Here is an 18,630-nt window from a genome sequence, read left to right as displayed (position 1 = left end):
AACCAAACTTTTCCACATAAAATTAATAATTTTGGGAAGGTGCATGGGAAATCCAAATGGCTAACAAGTTTATTTAGAGAAATGACAGGACTGATTAAAAATGAGCAAAGTGCAAATTAATAAACTTTTAAAAGATACATATTAAAATCTTAATTATTGAGAATGTGGGAAGCCAAAAATTCTAAGACCAGATGTAGCCATTCTGGAAAACAAATTGGTAGTTCTTTTTTTTAAAAATATGTATATTTTTAGTTAGAGTATACATGTTATACAATGTTGTTAGTTTCTACTGTACAGCAAAGTGAAGTAAAGTTCCCTGTGCTATACAGCAGGTTCTTCTTAGTTATCTTTTTTTGTGTGTGTGTAGTATCTTTGTCTGGTTTTGGTATCAGGGTGATGGTGGCCTCATAAAATGAGTTTGGGAGTGTTCCTTCCTCTGCAATTTTTTGAAAGACTTTGAGAAGGATGGGTGTTAGCTCTTCTCTAAATGTTTGATAAAATTCACCTGTGAATCCATCTGGTCCTGGACTTTTGTTTGTTGGGACATTTTTAATCACAGTTTCAATTTCATTACTTGTGATTGGTCTGTTCATATTTTCTATTTCTTCCTGATTCAGTCTTGGAAGGTTATACCTTTCTAAGAATCTGTCCGTTTCATCCAGGTTGTCCATTTTATTGGCATATAGTTGCTTGTAATAATCTCTTATGGTGCTTTTTATTTCTGTGGTGTCCATCGTAACTTCTCCTGTTTCATTTCTAATTTTATTGATTTGAGTCCTCTCCCTCTTTTTCTTGATGAGTCTTGCTAGAGGTTTATCGATTTTATTTATCTTCTCAAAGAACCAGCTTTTAGTTTTACTGATTTTTGCTATTGTTTTCTTTGTTTCTATTTCATTGATTTCTGCTCTGATCTTTATGATTTCTCTCCATCTACTAATTTTGGGTTTTGTTTGCTCTTCTTTCTCTAGTTTCTTTAGGTGTAAGGTGAGATTGTTTATTTGGGATTTTTCTTGTTTCTTGACGTAGGATTGTATCACTATAAACTCCCCTCTGAGAACTGGCTTTGCTGCATCCCATAGGTTTTGGATCGTTGTGTTTTCATTGTCATTTGTCTCTAGGTATTTTTTGATTTCCTCTTTGATTTTTTCAGTGGTCTCTTGGTTATTTAGTAGCGTATTGTTTAGCCTCCATGTGTTTGTGTTTTTTACAGGTTTTTTCCTGTAATTGATTTCTAATCTCAGAGCATTGTGGTCAGAAAAGATGCTTGATACGATTTCAATTTTCTTGAATTTACCAAGGCTTGATTTATGACCCAAAATGTGATCTATCCTGGAGAATGTTCCATGTGCACTTGAGAAGAACATGTAATCTGCTGCTTTTGGATGTAATGTCCTATAGATATCTATTAAATCAAGCTGATTTATTGTGTCATTTAAAGCTTGTGTTTCCTTATTAATGTTCTGTGTGGATGATCTGTCCATTGGTGTCAGTGGGGTGTTAAAGTCCCCCACTATGATTGTGTTACTGTCGATTTCCTCTTTCATAGTTGTTAGCATTTGCCTTATGCATTGAGGTGCTCCTATATTGGGTGCATATATATTTATAATTGTTATCTCTTCTTCTTGGATTGATCCTTCGATCTTTATGTAGTGTCCTTCCTTGTCACTTGTAACATTTTTTATTTTAAAGTCTATTTTATCTGATATGAGTATCGCTACTCCAGCTTTCTTTTGATTTCCATTTGCATGGAATATCTTTTTCCATCCCCTCACTTTCCGTCTGTATGTGTCCCTAGGTCTGAAGTGGGTCTCTTGTAGACAGCATGTATATGGGTCTTGTTTTTTTATCCATTCAGCCAGTCTGTGTCTTTTGGTTGGGGCATTTAGTCCATTTTACATTCAAGGTAATTATCTATATGTATGTTCCTATTACCTTTTTCTTGTTTTGTTGTTCTTTTTGTAGGTCCTTCTCTTCTCTTATGTTTCCCACTTAGAGAAGTTTCTTCAGCATTTGTAGTAGGGCTGGTTTGCTGGTGCTGAATTCTCTTAGCTGTTGCTTGTCTGTAAAGCTTTTGATTTCTCCATCAAATCTGAATGAGATCCTTGCTAGGCAGAGTATTCTTGGTTGTAGGTTCTTCCCTTTCATCACTTTAAATACATCGTGCCACTCCCTTCTGGCTTGCAGAGTTTTTGCTGAGAAATCAGCTGTTAACTGTATGGGAGTTCCCTTGTATGTTATTTGTCATTTTTCCCTTGTTGCTTTTAATAACTTTTCTGTCTTTAACTTTTGTCAGTTTGACTACTATATGTCTTGATGTGTTTCACCTTGTGTTTATCCTGCCTGGGACTCTCTGTGCTTCCTGGACTTGGGTAGCAGTTTCCTTTCTCATGTTAGGGAAGTTTTCATCTATAATCTCTTCCAAAATTTTCTCGGGTCCTTTCTCTCTCTCTTCTCCTTCTGGGACCCCTATAATGCAAATGTTGGTGCATTTAACATTGTCCCAGAGGTCTCTTAGGCTGTCTTCAGTTCTTTTCATTCTTTTTTCTTTATTCTTTTCCACATCAGTGATGATCACCATTCTGTCTTCCAGGTCACTTATTCGCCCTTCTGCCTCAATTAATCTGCTCTTGGTTCCTTCTAGTGTGTTTTTCATTTCAGTTATTGTGTTGCATATCTCTGTTTGTTTGCTCTTTACTTCTTCTAGGTCTTTGGTAAACTTTTCTTGCAACTTTTTGATCTTTGCATCCAGTCTTCTTTCAAAGTCCTGGATCATCTTCACCATCATTATTCTGAATTCTTTTTCTGGAAGAGTGCCTATCTCCTCTTGATTTAGTTGTTTTTCTCACGTTTTATCTTGTCCCTTCATCTGGTACAAAGTCTTTTGCCTTTTCATTTTCTGTGTCTTTCTGTGGCTGTGGTTTTCAGTTCCACAAGATGAAATCCTGCTGATACTGCTTGATTCTGCTGTCTGCCCTCTTGTGGAGGAAGCTATCTAGGAGGCTCATGGGTGCTTCCTGATGGGAGGGACTCTTAGTTATCTATTTTATACATGTTAGTGTAAATATGTCAATCCCAATCTCCTAATTCATCCCACCCCTTTGCCCCACTTGGTGTCCATATGTTTGTTCTCTACATCTGTGTCTCTGTTTTTGTCTTGCAAACCAGTTGATCTGTACCATTTTTCTAGATTCCACATATATGTGTTAATATACGGTATTTGTTTTCTCTTTCTGACTTACCTCACTCTCTGTGGCAGTCTCTAGGTCCATCCACATCTCTACAAATGACCCAATTTCATTCCTTTTTATGGCCGAGTAATATTTTGTTCTATGTATGTACCACATCTTCTTTATCCATTCGTCTGCCATTGGACATTTAGGTTGCTTCCATGACCTGGATTTTGTAAATAGTGCTGCAGTGAACATTGGGGTGCATGTGTCTTTTTGAATTATGATTTTCTGTGGGTATATGCTCAGTAGTAGGATTGCTGGGTCATTCTTTTAAGGAACCTCCTTACTGTTCTCTGTAGTGGCTATATCAATTTATATTCCCACCAACAGTGCAGGAGGGTTTCCTTTTCTCCACACCCTCTCCAGCATTTATTGTTTATAGATTTTCTGATGATGCCCATTCTAACCAGTGTGAGGTGATACCTCATAGTTTTGATTTGCATTTCTCTAATTAGTGATGTTGAGCAGCTTTTCATGTGCCTCTTGGCCATCTGTATGTCTTCTTTGGAGAAATGTCTATTTAGGTCTTCCACCCATTTTTTGATGGGATTGTTCATTCTTTTGATATTGAGCTCAAATTGGCAGTTCTTAGTGAAATTAAGTATTGACATGCCTTTAGACCAGGGATTCACACATGTGAATATATATTTCTTAGCTCTGGACAGGAGGAAAATTTGAGTGGGTTCACTGCAGTAGGATTGGCCATAGTGGGGAGGTGGAGGCAACCTATGCCTCTGCAGTACCATAATATATAAGTATGTGGTAGAGGAAATACTCTAAAATATGATTCACCAGTGAGGAGCGATAAGCTAGACATACAAAAGTTACTTAACCTCAGTTTATTCACCTTTAAATGGAAATAATAAGAACATATATGCAATAGAGTTAATGAGAAAATAAATGAGTTACTATAGCATCTCAGTCCGTTTGGGCTGCTGTAGCAAAATTCCGTAGACTGGGTGGCTTATAAACAACAGAACTTTATTTCTCACAGTTTTGGAGGCTGGAAGTCTGAGATCAGGTTGCTAGCAGGGTCAGGTTCTGGTGAGGGCCTTCCGACTGACTGCTGCTTCTCCCTGTGTCCTCACATGGCAGAGAGAGGAAACCAGTTCTCTCATGACACTTAGAAGAGGACTGGTCCCATCCTGGGGGCTCCACCCTCCTGACCACATCTAATCCTAATTACCTCCCAAAGGCCCCACCTCCTAAAACCAGCAAATTGGCGGGGGGGGGGGTAGGACTTCAACATATGAATTCTGGAGGAACATAAATGTTCAATTCATAACATACAGTGTATGTAAAGACTAAGATAATACCTGACAAAATTATAAATACCCAATAAATATTAGTTAACACTATTTCTGTTGTTGCATATGAGAATATGACAAGATGGTTTTTTAAAGTATTAAGTGAAAAAAGTAAGAAACAGAGTTTAAAAAGATAAGAGAAAGAGCTGCATAATTCCCACCACTGTTAAATCGCTGACTCTAATGTAAGATAAAGCATTTCAGAAGCTGATTTCCCCCACTTTCTTGGCTCTTTCTACCAACATCTCAGTAAACCTTGAAGATCTGAAATGCCTTATCTCTCATTAGTAACAACCTTGGGGATATTTATAATACATTCTGACTGTATTGTGCTTTGTGTGTTGGCTGCCCCACCCTTTCCTTCCCTTCCCTGGTATTCTCCCCCTTTCCCTGGTAAGAGCTGAGCTGTAAGTGTGCACCATTGCCCTCTGCTGGATGAACATTGAGAGTCCTATTAAAAGTAGGGTTGGATTTTCTGGAGCTCTAAATTTAAACTTCATGTGTTATGATTCACTCATAAAATAGTATCAGCATTGCTTAATGGAGCCCCTAAATAGACTTTGGGTGCTGAATTACATAATGACATCTTTTATTCCTTTATTTTAGTTTGGATAATGTTAAAATATTTTAAGGGAATACGTTCAAGAAGTTAGTCTAGTTCCTGTCTATTTCAGTTGCATATATATAAATAGTTTCACTTTGTTTGATGACTTGCTTGGGATGTTGACTTTTTTCCTTTTTTAGTAGAGAGGGTTGAGATTGTTCTTTCCAAAAATAATATCTGCATTAATTCCAACACTGAAATCTGAATTTGTGCTTCCCATTGCATATACCTTAATATTTTAAAGCAGTATGCTCTTTATTCTCTTCTTAAATCAGTTTCTGACATTGAGATGTCTCCAAATATGGCAGTTGGTTTCCTGGGAAAAGGTGAATTCCAAGGAATGATGTCTCATTACTCTCTGTAGCTACTTCAATCTTAAATTTTCTCTTGGTTAGTATCAACTTCTCAACTAGGGCAGCCAAATTCTCTCTTAAAATAATCCATTGGATATCAAATAAAAGATAATAAACTATTTTAAAGATTAAAAAAAACTGACTTTTTAAAATTTATTTTTATTTACTTATTTATTAGCTGTGTTGGGTCTTCGTTGCTGCACAGGGGCTTTCTCTAGTTGTTGCGAGCGGGGGCTTCTCTTCGTTGTGGTGCGCAGGCTCCTCACTGTAGTGGCTTCTCTTGTTGTAGAGCATGGGCCCTAGGCGCATGGGCTTCAATAGTTGCGGCACACGGGCTCAGTAGTTGCGGCTCACGGGCTCTAGAGCACAGGCTCAATAGTTGTGGCACACAGGCTTAGTTGCTTGGTGGCATGTGGAATCTTCCCAGGGCAGGGCTCGAACCCGTGTCCCCTGCATTGGCAGGTGGATTCTTTACCACTGTGCCACCTAGGAAGTCTGAAAACTGACCTTTTTAAAAAGGATAAAGTTATAAGTTTCAAGGTTTAAATTTTCTTAATTTTTTTTGACATTGAACATTCTTAATTTGTTTTCATGACTAACATTCAAGGAAATGAGAAGTCTGGAAATAACATTCAGTATCTAAAGTCCTAAAAATAGTTAATTTAAGTATAGAATTCTCCATTAAAGTTGCTTGTTAGCTTAATTTATTTCATTGTATCTTTAAACTTAACTTTAAGAACTGTATGTCCTGAGTTTGTCTAGTGTCTCTAGTGTCTGTGGCTGTGTTAAAGGCAAACACCCCTCCCCCACACTTAACTGAAATGCCATGTGCCAATGACATTTCTCAACAGAGTTGTTTTACTTAGTTCTATCAAAACTTAATTGTAACTAAAACAGAGATTCTAAGCCTCCAGGCTTGTTGAGTCAGAAGATAAGTAACGATCTGTAGTAGGAAAGATTTGTCCGCAGAATCCTTTGCTCTGACTCTGTACTGTTATGTGCCCAGGAAGAAGATCTTAACAACTCAGACAAAGGCAAAATTGTAGGAAGAGCCCTGGAAGGGAATTAAATGGCAGTATTAAAGCACATTAATTTGAAAGAATACAGTATGGGCAAAGAAGGAGCTTCTCCTGGGGTGAGATGCAAGGGAAATGGTTGTGGGAATGAACTTGAATGAAACATTAAACTTTCCCAACTGGTTTTGAAAGCAAATAACAAAGGTAGACTTTGAATCTACTTGATAGATATCTCTCCAAGGTAGTTTATATGAAGTTCTATCTAGCCAGAGGGAGGTGATTTTGAAAAATCCATATTTAGTTGCATTATGGGAATTACATTTGAAGTTTGCCATTTATCTGTTAGAGTGTTCTGAGACTGTACCTCAATATAGCTGAAACTTTCTTGGCTGACTGCCAGCACATAATGACTGTGATAAAATTGTCAGAAATTGGTTTTGTGTAGCTTTAGAGAGGGGGGCAGTAGAAGTTCTATTTGATTTGATCTTTTTGTTGTTGGTTTGATGAGCTTCTTTGGCATTTTGCTTGATATTGCCTGTGTTTTGGAAGAGGACATTGGGGATAACATCCAAATGCAAATGCTTCAGGTTGGCAGGTTATTCTATATAATGATTTTTAAAGGCTGTGTCATGGATGAAGGCATCATCTTTGCAGAGAGAGTATTGTGAGGTTAAATATTTTCCCATTGTCCTCTGGCAAGAAGCTCTGAGGCTATGCAAGAGAGTTCCTGGGAGAAGAACCTGAGGTCTTATTAGAAATTAGGCAGAGAGCTCAAAGAGATAGATGGCTCCGTAGAATTCAGTGTTACAAAGTACATCCTCGATGTCAGCAACAGAGACAGCTAATATTAAAATATACTAACTTATGTGACACCTTCTATTGGACATTTAATTTGCATCCCAAGTCCATAAGGTAAATATGAAGTTTCTAACTCGTATATATATTTTCTAACTATAATTGAAACCCAGTCTAAACATTTTTATACTTTATTTCTTGGCAGAATGTTTTCTATCTTAAAACCCTTATAATTAAGACGATCTCATTTTTCTCCCATACGCCATGAATTTATTTGATCTTCAAGATTATTTAGATTATTACTTAGGCTTCCTGGCATTTCCACCCATTTCTTTTTTTTTTTTTAATTTTATTTATGTATTTATTATTTTTTGGGGGGTACACCAAGTTCAATCATCTGTTTTTATACACATATCCCCGTATTCCCTCCCTCCCTTGACTCCCCCCCCACCCTACCTCGAGTCCCCCCCACCCTCCCCGTCCCAGTCCTCTAAGGCATCTTCCATCCTCGAGTTGAACTCGCTTTGTTATACAACAACTTCCCACTGGCTATCTATTTTACAGTTGGTAGTATATATATGTCTGTGCTACTCTCTCGCTTCGTCTCAGCTACCCCTTCACCCCCCGCCCCCTCCCAAACCTCGAGTTCTCCAGTCCATTCTCTGCACCTGCCTCCTTGTTCTTGTCACTGAGTTCATCAGTACCATTTTTAGATTCCGTATATGAGTTAGCATACAATATTTGTCTTTCTCTTTCTGACTTACTTCACTCTGTATGACAGACTCTAGTTCTATCCACCTCATTACATAGAGCTCCATCTCATCCCTTTTTATAGTTGAGTAATATTCCATTGTATATATATGCCACATCTTCTTTATCCATTCGTTTGTTGATGGGCATTTCAGTTGCTTCCATATCCTGGCTATTGTAAATAGTGCTGCAATAAACATTATGGTACATGTTTCTTTTGGGATTATGGTTTTCTTTGGGTATATGCCCAGGAGTGGGATTACTGGATCATATGGTAGTTCTATTTGTAGTTTTTTAAGGAACCTCCAAATTGTTTTCCATAGTGGCTGTACCAACTTACATTCCCACCAACAGTGCAGGAGAGTTCCCTCTTCTCCACACCCTCTCCAACATTTGTGGTTTCCAGATTTTGTGATGATGGCCATTCTGAGTGGTGTGAGGTGATACCTCATTGTGGCTTTGACTTGCATTTCTCTGATGATGAGTGATGTTGAGCATCTTTTCATGTGTTCGTTGGCCATCTGTATGTCTTCTTTGGACAAATGTCTGTTTAGGTCTTCTGCCCATTTGTGGATTGGGTTATTTGCTTTTTTGGTATTAAGCTGCATGAGCTGTTTGTATATTTTGAAGGTTAATCCTTTGTCTGTTGTTTCATAGGCAATTATTTTTTCCCACTCTGAGGGTTGCCTTCTAGTCTTGTTTATGGTTTCTTTTGCTCTGCAAAAGCTTTTAAGTTTCATGAGGTCCCATTTGTTTATTCTTGATTTTATTTCCATGATTCTAGGAGGTAGGTCAGAAAGAATCTTGCTTTCATGTATGTCATAGAGTGTTCTGCCTATGTTTTCCTCTAGGAGTTTTATAGTGTCTGGCCTCACATGTAGGTCTTTAATCCATTTGGAGTTTATTTTTGTGTATGGTGTTAGGAAGTGTTCTAATTTCATTCTTTTACATGTTGCAAATTTTACAATTTTCCCAGCACCACTTATTGAAGAGGCTGTCTTTTTTCCATTGTATGCTCGTGCCTCCTTTGTCAAAGAGAAGGTGCCCATATGTGTTTGGGCTTTACTTCAGAGTTCTCTATTCTATTCCATTGATCTTCCTTTCTATTTTTGTGCCAGTACCATACTGTCTTGATCACTATGGCCTTGTAGTATAGTTTGAAGTCAGGAAGCCTGATTCCACCAACTCCATTTTTCCTTCTCAAGATTGCTTTGGCTACTTGGGGTCTTTTGCGTTTCCATACAAATCGTAAGATTTCTTGCTCTAGTTCTGTGAAAAATGCCGTTGGTAATTTGATAGGGATTGCATTGAATCTGTAAATTGCTTTGGGTAGTACAGTCATTTTCACGATGTTGATTCTTCCAATCCAGGAACATGGTATGTCCCTCCATCTGTTTGTGTCGTCTTTGATTTCTTTCAGCAATGTCTTAAAGTTTTCTGCATACAGATCTTTTGCCTCCTTAGGCAGGTTTATTCCTAGGTATTTTATTCTTTTTGTTGCAATGGTGAATGGGAGAGTTTCCTTAATTTCTCTTTGTGCTCTTCCGTTGTTAGTGTATAGGAATGCAAGAGATTTCTGTGCATTAATTTTGTATCCTGCTACTTTACTAAACTCATCAATTAGTGCGAGCAGTTTTCTGGTAGAGTCTTTAGGGTTTTCTATATATAATATCATGTCATCTGCAAAGAGTGACAATTTTACTTCTTCTTTTCCAATTTGGATTCCTTTGATTTCTTTTCCTTCTCTGATTGCTGTGGCTAAAACTTCCAAAACTATGTTGAATAATAAGGGTGAGAGTGGACACCCTTGTCTTGTTCCTGTTCTTAGAGGGAATTCTTTCAGTTTTTCCCCATTGAGAATGATGTTGGCTTTTGGTTTCTCATATATGGCTTTTATTATGTTGAGGTAATTTCCTTCTATGCCCATTTTCTGAAGAGCTTTTATCATAAATGGATGTTGAACTTTGTCAAAAGCTTTTTCTGCATCTATTGAGATGATCATATGGTTTTTATCCTTCAATTTGTTGATATGATGTATCACGTTGATTGATTTGCGTATATTGAAGAATCCTTGCATCCCAGAGATAAACCCCACTTGATCATGGTGTATGATTTTTTTAATGTGCTGTTGGAGTCTGTTAGCTAGTATTTTGTTGAGGATTTTTGCATCTATATTCATCAGTGATATTGGTCTGTAATTTTCTTTTTTTGTGACATCTTTGCCTAGTTTTGGTACCAGGGTGATGGTGGCCTCGTAGAATGAGTTTGGGAGTGTTCTGTCTTCTGTGATATTTTGGAAGAGTTTGAGAAGGATAGGTGTTAGCTCTTCTTGAAATGTTTGATAGAATTCGCCCGTGAACCCATCTGGTCCTGGGCTTTTGTGTGTTGGAAGATTTTTAATCACTGCCTCAATTTCCATACTTGTGATTGGTCTGTTCATAGTTTCTATTTCTTCCTTCTATTTCTTCTTGTTCAGTCTTGGAATATTGTATTTTTCTAAGAATGTATCCATTTCTTCCAGGTTATCCAATTTATTGGCATATAGTTGCTTGTAGTAGTCTCTCATGATCTTTTGTATTTCTGAGGTGTCTGTTGTTACTTCTCCTTTTTCATTTCTAATTCTGTTGATTTGCATCTTCTCCCTTTTTTTCTTGATGAGTCTGGCTAATGGTTTATCAATTTTGTTAATCTTCTTAAAGAACCAGCTTTTAGTTTTATTAATTTTTGCTATGGCTTCCTTCCTTTCTTTTTCATTTATTTCTGCTCTGATCTTTATGATTTCTTTCCTTCTGCTCCCTTTGGGGTTTCTTTGTTCTTCTTTTTCTAATTGTTTTCGGTGTAAGGTTAGGTTGTTTATTCGATCATTTTCTTGTTTCTTAAGGTAGGACTGCATTGCTATAAACTTCCCTCTTAGAGCTGCTTTTGCTGCGTCCCATAGGTTTTGGGTTGTTGTGTTTTCATTCTCGTTTGTTTCTAGATTTTTTTTGATTTCCTCTTTGATTTCTTTAGTGATTTCTTGGTTGTTTAAGAGTGAATTGTTTAGCCTCCATGTGTTTGTATTTTTTGCAGTTTTTTTCCTATAATTGATATCTAGTCTCATGGCACTGTGGTCTGAGAAGATGCTTGATATGATTTCAATTTTCTTGAATTTGCTGAGGTTTGATTTGTGACCCAAGATGTGATCTATCCTGGAAAATGTTCCGTGTGCACTTGAGAAGAAAGTGTAGTCTGTTGTTTTTGGATGGAATGTCCTATAAATATCAATTAAGTCGAGATGGTCTAATGTGTCATTTCAAGCTTGTATGTCTTTATTTATTTTCTGTTTGGATGATCTGTCCACTGATGTAAGTGGGGTGTTCAAGTCTCCCACTATCATTGTGTTACTGTCGATGCCCTCTTTTATAGCTGTTAGCATTTTCCTTATGTATTGAGGTGCTCCTATGTTGGGTGCATAGATATTTACCATTGTGATATGTTCTTCTTGGATGGATCCCTTGATCATTATGTAGTGTCCTTCCTTGTCTCTTTTAATAGTTTTTACTTTCAAGTCTAATTTGTCTGATATGAGTATTGCTACTCCAGCTTTCTTTTGACTTCCATTTGCATGGAATATCTTTTTCCATCCCTTCACTTTCAGTCTATATGTATCCCTTGATCTGAAGTGGGTTTCTTGTAGGCAGCATATAGAAGGGTCTTGTTTTTGTATCCATTCAGCCAGTCTTTGTCTTTTGGTTGGAGCATTTAATCCATTGACATTTAAAGTGATTATTGACATGTGTGTTCCAATGACCATTTTCTTAATTGTATTGGGTTTGTATTTGTAGGTGTTTTCCTTTTCTTGTGTTTCCTACTTAGAGAAGTTCCTTTAGCACTTGTTGTAAGGCTGGTTTGGTGGTGCTGAATTCTCTTAACTTTTGCTTGTCTGGAAAGCTTTTGATTTCTCCCTCAAATCTGAATGAGATTCTTGCTGGGTAGAGTATTCTTGGCTGCAGGTTTCTCTCTTTCAGGACTTTCAGTATATCCTGCCATTCCCTTCTGGCCTGCAGAGTTTCTGTAGAAAGGTCAGCTGTTATCCTTATGGGTTTTCCCTTATATGTTGTTTGTTGCTTTTCTCTTGCTACTTTTAATATTTTTTCTTTGTGTTTAATTGTTGTTAGTTTGATTAATATGTGCCTTGGTGTATTTCTCCTTGAGTTTATTCTGTATGGGACTCTCTGTGCTTCTTGCACTTCGTTAATTATTTCCTTTCCCATGCTGGGGAAGTCCACCCATTTCTTTACATTACAGCTGCTCAGTGTGAAGTCTGAGTCAAGGTCAGTGTGTTCTACAGGGCACAGAATGTCTAAATGTCTGCTTTTCTCCTGGTTCACATTGCGTGGGAAGGTAAAGCCACACATGTCTCTGGCATCCAAAGAAAGCCTCTAACATCCATCAGTTGATGCTGGTCAAATCTGTTAAGCTGGGAAATATGTTTCCCAGAAACTCCTTGCGTATGTGGGTCCAGCTTAGAAATCTAAGATCTAGAAAGCAGACATGAAGCACATCTCTTTTCAGTCAGATGTCCTCAAGGACAGATTTAGAGATTCCCATCAGTCCCAGTTTATCTTCTCTGTTTTCTGTTGTGTGTTTAGATCTTCCCCACTTCAGATCCTCCTGACCAACAATGGCTTCAGGACAACTACTGGATGCACGAGACCATGACCCCACAGAAATGGTAGCTGTAGAAGAGCTTTCTATAGACCTAGCCACAAGCTCCCACTGAAGGGATTCACTTTAGCAGCTGGATAGACTTGGCTTCTAGAGTAACTGATTGGCAACTCCCTCCTTTATCCTCCAACTCCACATTCCAGACTTTCATTTCCCGACTCCTCCCACAATTGACTAAGATATAAGAACTGTAACAAATTTCCCATAACACTCATTCCCCTCTGCTGCCTCCACTGATGAACTGTAACCAATAAAATGGGAATTTGCCCATCCTGATTTTTTGAAAAATTGGCTGTCACTGGCATAACTCTTTTCTCATTCTCTTCTGTTTCTTCAGTATTTAGATTAGTCTTTGTGATGCCTCTTATACAAACTTTTCTAAGAGTTAACTAAAAGAACAACAACAAAAATACTTTAATGAAGTTTATGCCTATTGTGTGATGATTAAAGTTTTCTCTACAAAAAAGGTTTTTAGGGTCTGAGTTCTGTTCACTGATCCATATGATACTCTGCCTGACTAGTATGAACCAGTTACTGAGAAAGAAAATAGTGACAGAGACAGACATGATCATTACTCTCGTGAAATTTAAAATCTAGTCATTGATTACTGGCAATTAAATAGTCAATAAAATGCCCTGTAAAATGTGTAACTATAGTGAAGTTAAAGAAGAAGAGTAACATCCCAGACCAGTGGAAGGGTGGGTCAAAAATATTTCCTAAAAGAAATGAGATCTATCTTGAAATACATATATTCCAGGGAAGAGAGACAGAATATTCAGTAGCCCAAGATAAGAGTGAAATGGTGAGTTCCTTAGAGGAAATGAATGTGTTTAATGTGCTGAGAACACCGTCTGAGTGGTAAATAGTAACTGAAGAGGAAAAGAGAGAGTTAAGCGGGGACCTTTCAACTGTATTATTCTAATAGGGACTGATTATAAGACATTAGTCAAAGAAATCATGTAAGTGTATTTTCTTGTAGAAATATCACTGTCTGCAACATGAAAAATGGATTAGAATACAGGGTGGATTAACTAGGGGTGAGAATAAAGACAAAGCAATCAGTTAGGGAACTGCAGGAATATTCCTGTGGCTTGTAGCCCCAAACTAAAACATATTCAGAATAGAGAATGTACAGGACTTTATGATTCATTGAATGTAGGCGAAGGTAGAAATGAATGATGACTGCCAGCTTTCTTCCTTGGGCAAATGGAAACGTGGTGGTACCATCCACTGTGATAAGAAACATAACAAGGTCATAACGTTTGCAAGGGAAGTAGAAAGGTAACCTGTACAGCTTTTTATATCTTAGGCTTGAGGTGCTTATGGAATACCCAAGTGATACTGTCTTTAAGACAAGGCATAAGTAAAGATCTTGGTAGTAGATACAGATTTTGGATTTGTGATGGATGCTTTTTTGTTTTTTTTCTGGTGCACCTGAAACCTATTCTCCCTGGCAATGGAATCTCCCTTTCTTTCTGAGAAATCACCACTACTCTAATCTTAGTCTGTATAATTCAAATAGACGGATAGCATTCACAGGCTTAAGAAGTGAAGACATGGCCCACACCTGGGTAATTATAGTAGTAATGACTGGCTCTGGAATGGGCACGGGGCTTAACTGATCCAATGAAAATCAGTGTAGAACTTCTAATAAAACAATGGCTTTATTTCTTTATTGTAAACGACATGATATTAGAGAGTGTTGTTTATTTAGTTCACTTTTCTATCCCTAATCCTCAAATAGTGCTTGGCTTACAATAATTTTTCAATAAAAAATTGTTAAATGAATGAATACATTGAGCACCTTAATAACAACTTTGCCTATATATTTCAGTTGTTTGAGTCAATAAATACCATTTTTTTGAAATTCACTTGGTTTAATTTGAGTTTCTGCCACTGGCTTCTAAACAAGCCCTGACCAAATCAGGAGTTATTATCAAATAGATAGAATGTAAAGTCAAACAACAGGATAGTCTATCCCTAGGAGAGTCTGCAGATTATGAAGGAGAGAGGATCCAGGTCCCTGAAAAACATCAAATTTTCTAGGCAGAAGGATATCAGAATAGGAGCCTGGATAGGAGATTAGTATTATAGAAGTAAAGAGAACAGAATATTTCAAGACAGAGGGCAGGAAAACAGTGTTGTATTTTATTTGACCTTTTGATAAAATCTAAGTTGGAAGAGATGACTAAATTTTCATTTTGCACCTTCTTGCTTAGAGTGTGTGGTTTGGTTTTGTTTTTCCTTTGTGAGTATTGTTTCAGGGCTCCTTCTATTATAAAATTAATTTTATAATTTGTTTTCTAATTGCCTGCATCCTTTTCACACTGGGATTGAACCCCTCCAAGGAACTTCTGGGCTTTGCATCATTTTGTTGTAGATGATCCATTTGGATTGGCACACCAGTGGAATGGTGCAGTTACAGAGACTAGAATCACTTCACCATAACCTAGCTTGTACTTTTTTTCATGTACTTTTGGAGCCTGATCCATGAACAAGAATCATTCACCTCGGTCACTTACAATGACTTTGGGAAGAGTTTCATCCTTTAGTAATTTTAGAAACCATAGGAACCATGTAAAGACTCAATAGATAAATACCACAAATTAAAAGAAAGAGGAAAACAGTGCAAAAACTACTTTACAATGGAAAGTGTTAGCTTTTTAAAGATAAGCAGCCGGGATTTCCGTATCAGGCAATCAGAGCAAAACCCCTGTGTATTAATGCACTAACACTTTCTAAAGATTTTTGAAAAGAGTTTTACAGTGGGTTGTGCATGTTCTCTCCCTCAGTCTGAGAGCCTTCAAGTGCATAATTTCTAATAAAGATGACCGTGGCTCACTCTTCCGCATACCCAAGGGAATAGTTCTGCTGAATGAAAAGTCTCAGCTTATTCATCATTTCTCCTTGAGGACTCTGATGTGAAGGCTGCACGTGAAATTATTCTATCTTTCCAAGTGATAAATTTATGTTCCTTTATGTTCCCCAAAGATAGCATTAGGCTTTGAGAAGGACTCCTTCAAAATCCGAGTCCACTGCAATCACAGGTCAGACTGAGAGGAGGGTCCCGGCCACTACTTCTCCAGAGGTGACCACCAGAGTTCCTTCCACTCATTCAGAGATGAAGCCTATCAGTAGGAAGGAAAAATTGTGTCCCCGTGGCCCATTTCCACTCTGAGTCTTTTTTGATAGAACAAAGACTGCCAGTTATGTGCTGGGAACTCGAGTTCTCTGGGAATGATGCCAAGACCACCAGACTCATTGAACTCACAACTTTTTACCATCACATCATCAGAATGAATTCCAGTCCCTCTGGTGAATATTGGATTCCCACCAATGTGAGTCAGGTGGAAGGTTACTAACTTAAAAATTACTTTGTGATTTTGGATATATTTTTTTTTGTCTCCTTCTGATCCCTCCCCATTGTCCTAGTAATTAACTTGTGTTTATCACTTCTATATACAAGTTTATGTGTCGCTGGATACTGGATTCCAGGCTACTGGTTGACAAATGTCTGTTTGTCTCTATATGGTTATAATTATTTAAGTTGAAAAACTGTAAGACTTATTTAAGAAGGGTTAGTTTATACAAAAACTTTACAAATAAGAATAAAAAAAGTAACTTTAAAATCTAACTCTTATGCTGCATTTTTATAAATTTCTGACTTCTGAAAAATTTCTGACTTCTCCTTTGGATCTTGCCTTTTTTGAAAAATTAAAACTTAAATGAACACAGTGGCTTCATTACCTTGGCTAAGCAAAGTTATGCCAATGCAGAATAGCTATGCAGGATGGGAAAGTAAAATCACGTTGAAGGACATATTCAAAATTCAATATACGGCACCCATGCCTGCATGAGTAATGATATATTTCAAAATATTTTTGCAACAGATTTTATCAAATTATTCTTCAGTATCGTATGAATTACCCCCCTCTCTAAAAATGCTTTTTCAAAAAAAAAGTGAGCATGAGAAGTAATCCTTCACCAGCTTGGTTTTTGACAAGTATTTTCATTATTATAGTCAACAAGTATTTGTTGAGAACCGATTTTGAGCTGGAAATACAGATGGAAAACAAATTTTGTTTTTATTTTAACTGAATATCTTCCCCCTGATGATGCTGCACTAAATAAACCCTGCTGGTAGATTGAGGGGAGCAGAGAAGACATAGTGGGGGATGTACGGAAGCGCTCAGATTCCAAGGCCTGAATAAGTTCCGAATATTCCAGCTTTAATAGTACTACATAAGGCAGCTTCCCAGAATACCTAATTCAGTTCACAGCAACAAATTTATTAATTCCTCAAAAGAAAAAGTGAATGCATTTATTTGCCTGATGTTCATAAAGTTTTATGGTGGGTTTTTTGGTTCGTTCTATTTTGTTCTATTTTGATTTGTTTTCTCGGTCAAGGAATGTGTTTGGGATTTTCCAGACAGAGTGGCACTTCTCCAGTCTTTAATTCTCTGTTTTGAAATAAGAGAAGTGCCACCGTGTTACTATCCAACATGGAGCAGAATCGTCTTTGTGCTGATAGGAATACTCAGCAAAGGTCACACCTGCCTAAAACCACTGTACAGGTATCTAAAAGGGTGCTCCCTCGGGGCTGAGGAAGCCCCAGCCATCCCCCCTTTAGCCAAATCATCAGCCTGCTCCCAGAGTAGGCTTTCTTCCTCGAAGAAACAGGCCTAGTGTTTTCTACTTGGAACACTTCACAGAGACCCAGGGCTTCTGGCTTCTATTCCCAGCTGCACCATCAGATCATAGAGTGACCTTCTGTAAGTGAACATCTCTGTGGTGATGTGGAGATGGTTACCCTTGTGCAGGGAAAAGTTAGGACACATGGTAAATGCTCACCGTGAGCATCTTGCCTAAAAGGTGTTGCATGCTCTTTGAGAGAGGAAGGTTACTGCATGATGTCATTGCTTCCAACATATGCTCAGATGTTTAACAAAAGAAGGGAGGGTAACGAAAGCAAGACTGTTTTCTTGGAGGCTGTTTCACGGATTGCAGGAGGGATGCACAGATAAATAGGTGGCAGGTTGTTTTCCTACCATAAAGCACAACTTTTGCATCATGTCACTCTGACAGGTGGAATTTAAAAGATATTTCCAGCAAGGTGTGATGTACACTGGAAATGTTTGATGAAAGAACATGGGGAAGTGATTGGGGACCTGGAAATATGGACTTGATTTGAACCTTTGGATGAAAATCCTCTTTTCTGGGTTGTTTCCATGACTTGTAATATTACAGTGATGACATTTGCATTCTCCAGCTCAGGATTAGCTTGAAAGGAAGTAAGGGCTCAGTTCAATTGCTTTAGTGAGCGCATAAACCATGGCCTCTCCTGGAAGATAATTCTAATTAAAGGATAGTAAACCCTAAGTCCATTTGCCTCTCAACATGGGTAACAGAATTATACACGATTGTGACATTTGCTTGGATATGGAGAGGAAATATTTCTTCATCCTCATCTACATCCTGGTTGTGGGTTGAAAGAAGTCGTAATTTTCACATGGTGATGTCAGATCCATTCCCACAACAGAGATTAGACAATACCACAAACATGGATTTATGGTTTCATGGGAGAAATCTCCTGTTTTCAAACATTTATCTTCAACAATAGACTACTGGCAGGGAGGGAAGGCCACCGGTTGCGTAGAAAGGTGCGGTATTCTGTTGCAGACACCCGTTGCCTCTGTCGTCCCTGCTCCCACCCACGACCCCCATTTTCCCAGCATATTTAACATCCGCCATTATTGATTTAGCGCACAGAAGGTCAGTAGCATCACAGCTCATTTATGTAAGAGAATTATCAAATGTTCATCACCATCAACAATAAAAAATACAATAAAATACCTTCTGTTTCCATCA

Source organism: Hippopotamus amphibius, chromosome 13 (assembly GCF_030028045.1).
Source record: "Hippopotamus amphibius kiboko isolate mHipAmp2 chromosome 13, mHipAmp2.hap2, whole genome shotgun sequence".
NCBI classification, from domain to species: domain Eukaryota; kingdom Metazoa; phylum Chordata; class Mammalia; order Artiodactyla; family Hippopotamidae; genus Hippopotamus; species Hippopotamus amphibius.
The sequence above is the reverse complement of the archived record's forward strand: the minus strand, read 5'-3'. Positions refer to the sequence as shown.